Raw genomic sequence first — 12,308 nt, 5'->3', positions numbered from 1 at the left:
GACGCTGCTTTCCTTGGTGACCCTTTCCCAAAGTATAGTCCTAAATTGTTTTTAAGCAGAAGCAATACAATGAAAACAAAGGTATAGTCCCCCAGCATGGCTTCTTTGCAGTGGGAATATGCATGTTGTGCTACCTCCTTGCAGCATCCTTTCTTGATTTTCTAGCTGAAGGGAGTTTCTTTTCCTTCTGAACTCCTTGTCAATTTACCTAGGACCTTCCTGATTGCATGAAATTGCTCCTTCATCGATCTCATCTCCCCTAGGAGTGTTTCAGCCCTCTGAGGGTAGAACTTTGTCTCATTTGTCTTTAGCTCCAGCTTCTAGCTCAGTGATTTTCATTCTATAGACTTTTGATAGCATTTCAGAATACACGTTAAGAAGAAACGTCTCATTGCTCTTTGTCCCTTTGGTTTTAAAAATGTATTATTTCACATGTGGGTTAGCGTATGGACTGTGGAGCTGGGTCAAGATGGCAGCATGGGAGGATCCTGAACTCACCTCCTCCCATGAACACAAGAATTCAACAGCTGCTTATGGAACAATTCCCTCTGAAAAGGATCTGAAAGATAGCTTAACAGTGTCTGTAAAATAACGGATAAAAGGACAAAATATATGGAAACAGGAGAGGCAGAGACACAGTCTCACAAGAAACCCCACTCCAGGTGTGGTGACCCACAGTCAGGAGGATCTCATAATACAGAAGTTGTCCCAGAGGACTGAGGGGTTTGTGAGCTACCTCAGGCACCCCAACTCTTGGGAACTACATGGCAAAGATGAGCCTCCAAGCGTAGGGCCTTCAAAAAATAGGACTTACTTCCTGAAGTACTCAAGGGCTTCTTTTCAGCCATGGTGTGGCTCACTCCTGTCTTGTCTTCTTTGTGCCTCCCACACCTGGCATTCTCAAGGATACCTGCTCTTTGAATGCTCTTTTGGGTGTTTTGTTTTTTAACTACAAGCCTATTATCAGGCAAAAGCGATAGGCTGAGCCATTTGTGGTAACTTATAATGGCAAACACTTCATGGGAAATCTCCAGGGAACATGTCCTTTGAGTTTCCTAGGAACCTCCTAATTCCAAAAAATATTTATATTTTGGAGCCTCTCAGAGGCTAAGATTTCCTTGAGGTGATAAATGGCCTACAAGGTAGTTAAGTACTCTCTATGGATAATTTGTGTTTCATTCTCACAAAAACACATACGTCTGACTCTATTACTGTGCCCATTTCACAAATAAGGAAACTGAGGCTCAGAGAGGGATGATATTACAAAAGTGGCAGTTCGTGGAGCTGAGATGAAACCTTAGCCTGTTTATAGACCCCCCACACAATGGGAAGAATTCAGGCATCAGATGGACATCTTTTTACCATCTCTCCATTCTGTGAATGACTGAGACGGGAATCCCATAGGAGCCTCTGTCCCAGGGGCCCCTCTCCCATGTCTTCCCCAATCGCACCCAGGCCAGGCAGCTCCAGTAGGTTTCTGGTGCTGGGGGCAGGAATATCATCAGTTGGTCCCCATGGCTGAGGGCCCATGTATCAGAGAGGATGCTAGCCACTTTCTGGGAGAGATTAATCATTCTTCCAGAGCTCCATTTGTCTTCTTCTCCTTTGGCGTCATTGATTATCTCATTTAATCTCTGCAACAACACTAAGAAATGGGTACCATTAACATCTCCATTTGACTGATAAAAAACTAAGGTTTTAGCTAAGCAGTTTCCTCAAGGACATTTGGTTTTAGTGACAAGGCCAGGATTTAAATACAAACCTGTTTGGCTGCCAAGCCTGTGTTTTTAGTCACTTGCTAGAACACCTCTCCTGGGAATTTGTACTTTCTAGGGCCAGGCATGGATGGGGTTTGAATCTCATGATCTTTGGTTATGAAACAGACACCTTACCAGGGGGTCTTTGCCAACATTTCAAAGTTGAAAAACTTTTTTGGTTTTACCTTTTCAAGTTGGGACCTTTGGCTTAGCACATCCTTTATCAAATTAAAGTGTGGAGAATTGTTTTGCCTCGGGTCTTGGAGTCAGAAAATTTGAAGGTCCAAGTAGCAGTTTTTCTCCTTGGTCCTCATCAGGCACACCAAGTCACAGAGAAGATTTGAAACCAGCTCCACATTTGTCTCAGGGAACCACCTAGGCAAGTTGGAGAAAAGGCAGTGTGTCGGTACGTGTCTCAGAGAGATCTTTGAGGTCATAGTGCTGCGAATGAATCCATAAGGTCAACAATTTCTTCATGAATACAAACAAGAGTCAGACTACTGGCGAGAAAGAAAATGAACACAAATACCTACCAACTTCAACAACAGACTCTATTAAGGGACTTGAGATATTGGGAGGATGGGGGAGCTGTTGTCTCTGTCTCCTCTGAGAACTGCTTACCTTTTGCAATTTCGATGCCTCTGAGAACTGCTTACCTTTTGCAATTTCGATGCCAGCTCTGGGGCAGGAGGAACTTTCCCAGACTTGGAACAAACCAAGTACTGGATCACTTTCATTGGCTCCTAGGCCTAAAAGACCATCTCCTTTGCCTGTGGAAGGTGGGGCTTGGGGGCCGTGAGGGAAAATGAAACAATGAATATATCTTGACTTTTAATAGTATGTCAAGAGAAATAGGTCACAGACTATAGTGCCAGGTGTAGTAGATTTTAAGATAACAGACACAGAAGTCGAGAAAGATTTTATCACAAAGTCTTGCACTGATGAAAGGAAAGAGGTTGCCCATCAGTCACAAGTACTCTGAGCCCTGAACACTGAACCCACAAAAATGTCAGGGTTTCTTTTAAAAACTGTCACATTTAAAGTCCTCTAGATATTGTCCCATAAGACTGTCTCATAACAAAGTTTGTAGCATTTAGATCGGGAGAGGAGACCTTGTGATACTCAGCAGAAGAGGGAAAGGTAGACCTTAGAGTCTCGAGTTCGCAAAATCTAAGAAGGTTATTTAAAAGGAGGTATTGATAGTATACATTTCAAAGCAGTCCCAGTATTTCACAAAATATTGAACATGTATCCTTTGTTGGAATTTTACCTTCATTTTTCTAACTGTGTGATGTGTAAATTTATCTGTTTCAGGTGGTTGGCCTTCTTCCCAATTCCCATCCACGTTTGCAAACATAGAAAAGAGGAAACAATGACTGATTTGGGTTATTGATAGATTTATTCAAGTTCTAGAAACTCAGGATTAGTGATTTTCATTTGGTGATACTGGCATATCATCAATTTACTCAACACTAGAACAAAAATACTTGTAACAAATCATGAGAGTTCAAATGCTGTTATTAGCTTCCTACTGTCTACAATATGAACAAATCCTTTAGAGTAATGTCTGGTTAGATATAGGTTCGGTTGCTTCAACAAGCACACACAGTAATTTATTCCTTCCTTCCTGAATAGTCTGGGCATATGCAGTCCATAGCTGGCTTAGCAGCTCCACCCTCTCAGGGACTCAGGTTCCTTCTGTGAAGGTGCTCCACCACCTCTAGGGTAGAACTGAGACGACTCAGCATCATGTCCACATTCAGGAAGTGGGAAGTGAACGTGGGAAAGGGGAGGACATGCCTCTAGCCTCAGAGAATAACCAGAAAGTTTTCCATATCACTTCTGCTCACATTTAATTGGTCTGAACTTAGTCGCCTGGCTGTACGTAGCTTTGTGAGAGGCTGGGAAATGTGGTCTTTCTTTTTGAGTGGTTATATGTTCAGCCAGAAATAGGGCATTCCATGTCTATGAGAGAACTGAGGGCATGACTATTGAGTGACCACTAACAGTTTCTGTCAGGGTCTACCCCTTTGATTAAACAACTGTCCGCAAATACACACAGAGCATCATCCCCACGCATAGAACATTGTCATATTCAAGAAATATAACCTCCAGGTCTCATAGAATGACTACATCTGGGTCAAAATTTAGTATCTCTTGTTACTCCTTGGTTCTCTCCATTCAGGAGGGATAGAGTTCCTATCTGACAAACTATAAACTAAAGCATGAGTTATGTCTAGTCTCCAAACCAACCAATATATATCCCTGGAGTAGGTATTGCTCTAAAAACGCCAATACTGGAAAGAGAAGAGTGAATAATGAGGTAACATAGGTGCCTAGCAATGATCCAACTCCCCTGGGCATGAATTATGGCAGAACCCTGTCCTGGCACTCTTTGGGGTCTCAGTTCATTCAGTAGGTCCTGATTCTGCTGTCTGGGAGGAGTTGCTTCCTCTACTGTCATCTTTAGCTTTTGTCTTTCCCTCTGGAACATTCTTTCATGTTCATCATCCTCTGTGGACAAATCTGAAGTGGATGTTTGGAAGAATATACCCTTCTTGAGGATAGGATGGCTTTTGCAGCCCACTTCCTGTGGCGCAGAAAGGGGATCGTAAGGATTGTATTAGAGGTCAAACTAGTCTATGCCTTGTTGTCAATGGCGTTAAAAGAAAGGATATGCTCTCTCCTCCCCATTTTCCTAGGCTATGGTTTCTTTTGCAAGAAAATTCCCTCAAAAATTTAGGCTTCTGGTCTACTTTTATGTCTGTCAAATTCCATATGTAAATAATCATACTGAAATATTTTGTTCAGGCATAGTTTTGGGGCCTGAAAACTCTGGTCTTCTGTGTAGCTTGTTCTGGGATTTACCAAGTCTCCCTACTAAATCAATGACAGCTATTTTACACTTAGCCAATTTATCTTGAGTCAGCCATATTGGGGAGGTGACTGAGAAAGGCTTGGGTGTCCTGTCCTGCTTAGGCTACCTATTGAAAGCCACTTGTAATTCCTTGAGTTTGGGGTGCAGAAGTTTTTGCCTCTCTCAGGCTTTGGAGGCACTAGTAGTCACTCTCGTTGCCGCCAAGTTGGATTGTCATCTACAGGCAGGAAGAGCTTCCTTAGAAGAGCTGTATACCCTTGAATCAGTGCTGGCAGACTGGCTGACCCTAGCCTGAGATCTGCTTGTGGCAGGTTCCTGGTGAAAGTGGCAAAATGCATCCCACAGACACCAACATTCCAAATATTTCTATTAATTTCTTCTTGAGTTTCAGGTTCTGATGGCATGTGATCCGCCATGAGAATGATCATAGACAACAGCTTAGTGTTTTGTCACAACATAAAAACTGTCACCAGACCTGCAGCCTGTAATACCTGTGCTTTCCCACCTACTGCCTGCCCACCAAACATATGCCACTTATGTTGGGTTCTAAACTATCAGCCACTCTCTTCTTGTATCAAATTCTGTAATAGTTTGGATATAGATCGGGTTGCTCTAACAGGAGCTATAAATAACCATGGCTTCAACAAAATATGTATTTCTCTTTCATGTAACAGTCTAGGTATATGTTCAAACCCAGAATTTTTACCCTATCGTGTCAGATACCCAGGATTCTGTATTGTTGCTCTCTGGTTCCTTACTGACAAGGTCAAAGATGACTCAGCACATCAGATCTGCTTGCAGCCAGCAGGCAAGGAAAATGGGGAGGGGAGAGCATATCCTTTCTTTTAACGCCATTGCCCATAGCACACCTCACTTCCATTTGCATTCTGTTGCCCATAACTTAACACTTCATGGTAATGTAAAGTCTTAGTCTACAAAGCCATGTACCCAACTAAATATCAGGAATTCTCTCAATATGAGAGAAGGTGGGAATGGATGTTAGGTGGCAACAAGCAGTACTGTTGACAAGTCAATAATCTTGACTCCACTCTTCACTTCCCGGCCTCTCCTCAACATATGGTCATCTGGGTTCTGGCCTTCACCTCCCAGTTGTATCATTGCCACCAAGGTCATCCTGTCGTAGCTCAATGCAAGTTGTCTCTTGCCCTTCTCGATCCCACTGTAGCAACTGACCCATTAGACCTCTCCCTCTCTCCCAACCCCAATAGCTAATCATCAAGACCTCTCACTTGTATATCTTGAAACAATTGCCTCATCTTCCCACTACTTCCAGTCTTGCGCAACTAACATAGGCCAGGCCACCATCATCTCATGTGCAGCCTTAAAATTGGCCTGTGTACTTTTCCTGCCACCCACTTCCATTTCACGTCAACCCATTCTCCATCTCCAATCAGAATGACCTTTTAACAATGAAAGCTCAGCAATCAGTCAGTGAACGATTGAAAGTCTTCAATGGCTTCTCAGTACTTTCTGGAAAAGGCACAAAATTCTTTACTGGTTTGCAAGGTCCTGCAGAAACAGGCTTTGGTTACTTCTCCAGCTTCATCTCTTAAAAGAAGCCTGTATTCTCTCCTCACCTTTTTGCTCCAGGTATACTGAAGTACCGCGTATGTATCTATTTCCCAGGTCCTCTTGTATCTCTGGTGGCTGTTACTGTGTTTCAGGCATTATCCAAAGTCATTTTCACACATTGGAATTTTGTTCATTTATCTCTTTATTTTGGTCTTTATTTACTTACTTATTTATTATTTTTGGTGAATAAAAATTTTATGTATTTGAGACTTACAATGGGATATGTTGATATATGCATACACTGTGAAGTGATAACCACAATGAAACTAGTTAACATATCCATCACCACCCATAGCTACTTTGTTTTTGTGGTGTGGTTATAACACTTGAGATCTGCTCTCTTAGTAAATTTCAAGTATACGATATGGTATTGTTAACTGTAGTCACCGTACTGTACGTTAGGTCGCTAGAACTTGTGCATCTTACCATGGAAAGTTTGTACGTTTTGATCAGTATCTCCCCCTTTGCCCACCCTCCAGCCTCTGGTAACTACCCTTCAACTCTCTGTCTCTACAAGTTTAACTTTTCTTTAGACGAAGATTTCACATGTGCATGAGATTGTACGATATCTGTCTGTTTGTGTCTGACAAATTTCACTTAGAATCATGTCCTCTGGGTTCACCCACGTTGTCAGAAATGGTAGAACTTCCTTCTTTCTTCTGGCCAGATAATATTCCACTGAATGCACAGGCCATTTTTCTTTATTTTGATGGGCACTTAAAGTTGTTTCCATATCTTGGCTACTGAATAATATGGCAATGAACATGGGAGTACAGATGTCTCATTGAGATAGTGATCTACACCCAGAAGTGGGATTGCTGGATCATATGGTATTTCTAGTTTTAACTTTTTGAGAACCTCCAAACTGTTTTCCACAATGGCTGTACCAATTTACATTCCTGGAAATAGTGCTTAAGGGTTCACTTTTTGTCCACATCCTTGCCCACGGTTGTTATCTTTTAACTTTTGGAGAATAGCCATCCTAACCAACAGGTGTGAAGTAATAGCTCATTGTGGTTTTGGTTTGCATTTCCCTGACAATTAGTGATGTTGAGCATCTTTTCTTATACCGGTTAGCCTTTTGTATGTCTTCTTTGGAAAAAGTCTATTTGGGTCCTTGCCCACTTTTTCACCCTGTTATATGGTTTCTTTGCTGTTGACTTTGGGAAAATTGTAAGAGGAAACTTTATTTAAAATGGAAGTGTTGAATTACTCTATTGTATACCTGAAACGAATGCAACACTGTATGCTGATGACCTGGAAAGAAAATAAAACCTTAAAGAAAAGGGAGTCAGGGGGCCAGAAGGGGGAAGCTCACAGGCTCTACCACGTGTCATTTCCTGCAGACCCACTGGAAGGAGACATATCTTGTAAGCTGATACCTCTTCAGCTATGCTATACTATCTCAGCAAGAGAAAGAAAGGTCTTTCTTCTTCCCTCATGATGGCACAGCTGATGACGGTCACAACTGAAGCAATGAAAAGCCACTATACTTGGATCTCCCAGTTTACTCTAATGGACTTTTACTATATCATAGCCCTCCCAATTTCTTCCTTTCCTCTATAAAAGTGTTCCTCTCCTTTGTTCTCCAGACTTGCTATAGCTTCCTTCTCCCAAGTGGCAGTTCTCTGCTATTCCGAAATAAGCCATTTTCTTTTTCCTGGTAACATAACTGGTAGTTTTATTTTGAAGGTTAACTATTCATATGAACTCCTTATTTGTTTTGTATATTAACTCTTTCTTGGAGATGGTCTGCAAATGTATTCTCCAATTCTGTAGGTTGCTTTTCCATTTTGTTGATGGTTTCCTTCCCTTTCCTTCCCTGTGCTTTTTAGTTTGATGTGGGCCCAATTGTTTATTTTTACTTTTACTTCGAATGCTTTTGGTGCCAATCCCCAAATCTCATTGCCTAGAGCATAGTCAAGGAGATTTCCTCTTTGATTTTTTCTACAAGTATGATGGTTTCAGGTGTTACATTTAAGTCTTTAAGCCATTTTAAGTAGATTTTTGTGTATCATGTAAGGGAAGGGTTCATTTTCATTCTTTTGCATGTGGATATACACTTTTCCCAACAGAATCTAATGAAGAGATGGATTGTCTCATATTCACCCATCGCTGGGGGTCACCTTTGGGGAGTCCGCTTTGTGGCAGCTCATTTCTGAGGTTCACAGACACCCATACTCACAGAGAAATAAACAGACACCACAAGCACAGAATCACACCCAGCCTCACCTGGGAACACAGGTATGGGGCTTATGGACAGATTCACACACAGACCCACACTGCAGACACGGCCACTGACACCCCGAGGAGAACACACACACACATACAAAGACACACACACACAAAGACACACACACACAAACACACACACACACACAAACACACACACACACACCACACACACACACACACACCACACACGGTAAGACCCAAAGGGGCAGCAAATTCACACACATAACCAATATATACACGTACAAAACCCAGACATACATAGACACTCCCATAAGGACACACATGCCCCCAGATATGTACATAATGCAAGGGGCTTTTGAAAAGCCATGGTCACGCGGGGTGTCCTTTGTGAGCTATCAGGGGCGAAGGCAGCTGATTGGTGGAGAGAGAGCATAAAGCGTCTGAACTGCTACGGCATTGCTCAAACAGGTGAAGACTTGGATGAAGAGAGATCTTCGTCTGCTCCGCCTGCTACTGACAGTCTGCTTAAGTGGCTAGTTGTGGCCTACTCATCTAGTGATTTACTGACCTGCTGAGCTACTAACTTGTCTGAGCCCTCCTCCCTCCCTTCTTGTACTTGATCTGATCCGGGTATTCTCCCTGACCCCCTTCTTCTCCTGCCACACCCCCTCCCCAATCCCATCCCTATTTAAACCCCGCCCCCACACCTCACCCCCTTTCCCACCCCGTCCCTTCCCCTCCCACCCCCACCACCTCCTCACCCCCATCTGCACCTCCTCTCTGGTGCCCAGGCGCCCCCTGAAAGACCAGAATATGAAGGTTCAGAAGCTACTTTTCTATATCCTCTTACTCGGGTATCCCGGTTACCCCAACACAAATGTGAGTACACATCCGACATCAGTGATTTCTTCCTTTTGTATTTATTTATCTTTTTCAGACTGTGGTTAAAAAACAGCTTTTTCATGGAGTCCTTGATGAGAACTCAGTTCTTTTTGAAAACCCATTAACTCAGGGCAAGGTTTCTCAACCAGCATGTAGGGCTTCTGGCCACACCTGTCCACATGAAGTTGTGGATCCTGTCTGGGCCACTTGGTCCAGAAGGAGTAGTGTTGACAGGATGGAAACCTGAGCTTCATAATGTCAAGAAAGAAGGACATGGGAAGATACTAAAAGCCACTGAGATCTTTGTCTTAAATAAGGGGCTTGTATGATGTTTGAATTATACTTCCTTAGGATCATTTTTAAAAATGTCAGAACCTCTATTGAATAAGAGCCATTTAATAGTATTAATAGTATTTTATACTATTAGATGGCTCCTGGAAGGCCTGTCAAGATTCTTCTTCAAGCTTTGCAAGTTTAGAGTCCCTCTTATACGTAGTTAGTTTTCCTATCAGCACGTTGTTCATATTTGTGAAGTTTGGTAGCCCTGGGAACCGTGGTGTCCGAAGTGTTGGTGTTGGAAAGTGAAATGTCGTTTGTGCTCTGTGCTTCCTGGTTTGTTCGCTTTTAGGAACTTGTGCATCAGCCCTCTCCCTCTGGTCTTAGAGGCTGCCCCCAAGGACTCTGTGTCCAACCAGCTAGATGACAAGCTCAGCATACATGAAGTGGCCTCAGCCTGCTTGGACATTTATAATAAGAAAATCACTAGGAGTGATGTGATGAGGAAGTGAATGCATTCTTGTCCTTTCTTTAGCCAACTATGTACAGAGTGTTGATTTACCCAAAGCAAAAAGGGTCTTGAATGTCCTTAGGATTGTCCAACTATAAAGAAATACCTGGTTGCCAGTGTGAATGTTTCATTCTATCATTAAAAATCAAAACCTGTACTCCCAAGAGCCTGAGACAGAGACACAGGGGACACCCATAGAGAAAAGTAGATTTCTTGAGATTGGCATGCACCAGATTCTTAGAGAGGGATCTGCAACGTCCCAAGGCAGGAACAACCTAAATTGAGGCAGAATCCTCCCACATGATACCTCCAGGCACAACAGAATCTATTCTGTTTCTTTTGAGTCTACGAAGGAGGAAATTTCTTGGTTCTGTTTATTGCAATTTCCCCCTTCTACCTAGGCTGCATCTCATAGATCAGTTCAGCTCTCTCTCCCTCCCTCATTTCTGAATTCTTGCACAAACTAACTTGTCTTGCATTTCCTACCTCCACCTGGTCATGACCATTGTCTGTGGGAACCAAGTGTTACTGGCTCCCTTGGATCTAAACTAGTTAACGGTAACTAATGGTATCAGCATACAGATAGCTGGCAGAGGTATCAAGAGTGCCCAGGACTTAGGATGTTTGCCATTCATGTCAAGATGGCCTCTGTCTTTGCCGCATTTGATCCCCATGATCACTGTGCTGACAGCCCCTGCTCTCTTGCAGACAGTGGCCACTCAAAGACAGTGTACATTTCCCAGCAGGACGCAATTTAGTGACCTCAGTTCTAAGAGCTGAAGATACAAATGGTACACATTTTGGAGGCTAGTGTATTGGCACAAAATTAAAGTTTGGTATGTGAATTAGTATGAATTGCATTTGTGAGTGTATTTTCTCCTAAAGGACTGGTAAGTCTAGTTTTAGTAAAATGATATGTGTTCTGTTGTTTTGGTGACCATACCCAGGACTTTTGTGTTATTTAGAAAGTAATTTCCATAGTTGTTATTGATTGATTTAGGTGCAACACTATGAAATAGGAACTTGAATTTATTGTATTGGCTATTTGGAGATGTGTGTTCAAGTAACTTAAAACCTCATAGATTTCATCAAAATACACAAGATCACCTGATTATGCAAACCTGTATTTACTTCAGAAATCTGACAATTTGGGCTGTGATTCAGATTCAAAGTAAGCCTTGAACGTAAAACCTTCTGGGGAGCCTGGGTGGTTCAGTCAGTTAAGCATCTGACTCTCGATTTTGGCTCAGGTTTGTGAGTTTGAGCCCAGCATCAGGCTGTGTGCTAACAGCGTGGAGCCTGCTTTGGATTCTCTGTCTCCCTCTCTCTCATTCCTCCCCGCTCTCTCTACTTTCAAAAATAAATCAACATTAGAAAAAAGAAAACCTCAGTGTTTTTAGAAACTAAACAATAATGTAGAATTTATTTTTGCTGGAATAAACCCATATTATTATAAGAGCAGCTGCACATCTCTCAGTTATATCCATATCTGTAAACATCTGTCTCTATAACAATCTCATTTGAATCGCTAGTACATTTTTATTGTTACTTTCTCCCATCCTTCTGTAAATTTTGGTGTATTTTTGGAAATGTTCCAAAGGATTTTATCCAGGTACTTCATGAATGTACAACAGAAGTCATTTACTTCTTGTCTACTGAAAGGGTAAGGAACAATGAAGCCATCACCACAGTAAGATCGTAAACACAGTCATCACTCCTACAGGTTTGCCCCTGCTCCTTTGTAAGCATTGTGTCCTCCCTCTCCTTCAGGAGGAGGCATTTGAGAGGTGTGCTTATAACCTCCTGGAGGCTGGTTGAAGGTTTATAAAAATGATTCTTTGTGACAGATATTATAAATGTCTTTGCTATTCCTCATTATCTCAAATATTATTTCAGCTTGTGCCTATTTTGGCTGACCATTTCCCTCGTGGCTCTCGTGTCTTCGGAACTCTGTGGAAGCTTGCCGTTATTCCTGCCACCGTTGCAATTTGTGCATGTCTTATTTACCTCTGGAGAGTTGTCCTTGCTGTGAGTATACTACAATAACTTACAGATAGGCTTTTAAGCATAAGTAAGCAGAAGTTTTTTGGTAAGCACACATTTTTTACTAGACCATTTGTATGCACTCAGTACTTCAAATATCCCTTTAAGCACGGCATTCATTGCATCCCACAAATGGTAGTAATTCCAACATTCATTATCATTTAGATGGAAC

The sequence above is a fragment of the Panthera pardus genome, unplaced genomic scaffold (assembly GCF_024362965.1).
Source record: "Panthera pardus isolate Hobbes unplaced genomic scaffold, ASM2436296v1 HiC_scaffold_8, whole genome shotgun sequence".
Lineage (NCBI taxonomy): Eukaryota > Metazoa > Chordata > Mammalia > Carnivora > Felidae > Panthera > Panthera pardus.
Note: the sequence above shows the minus strand (reverse complement) of the source record.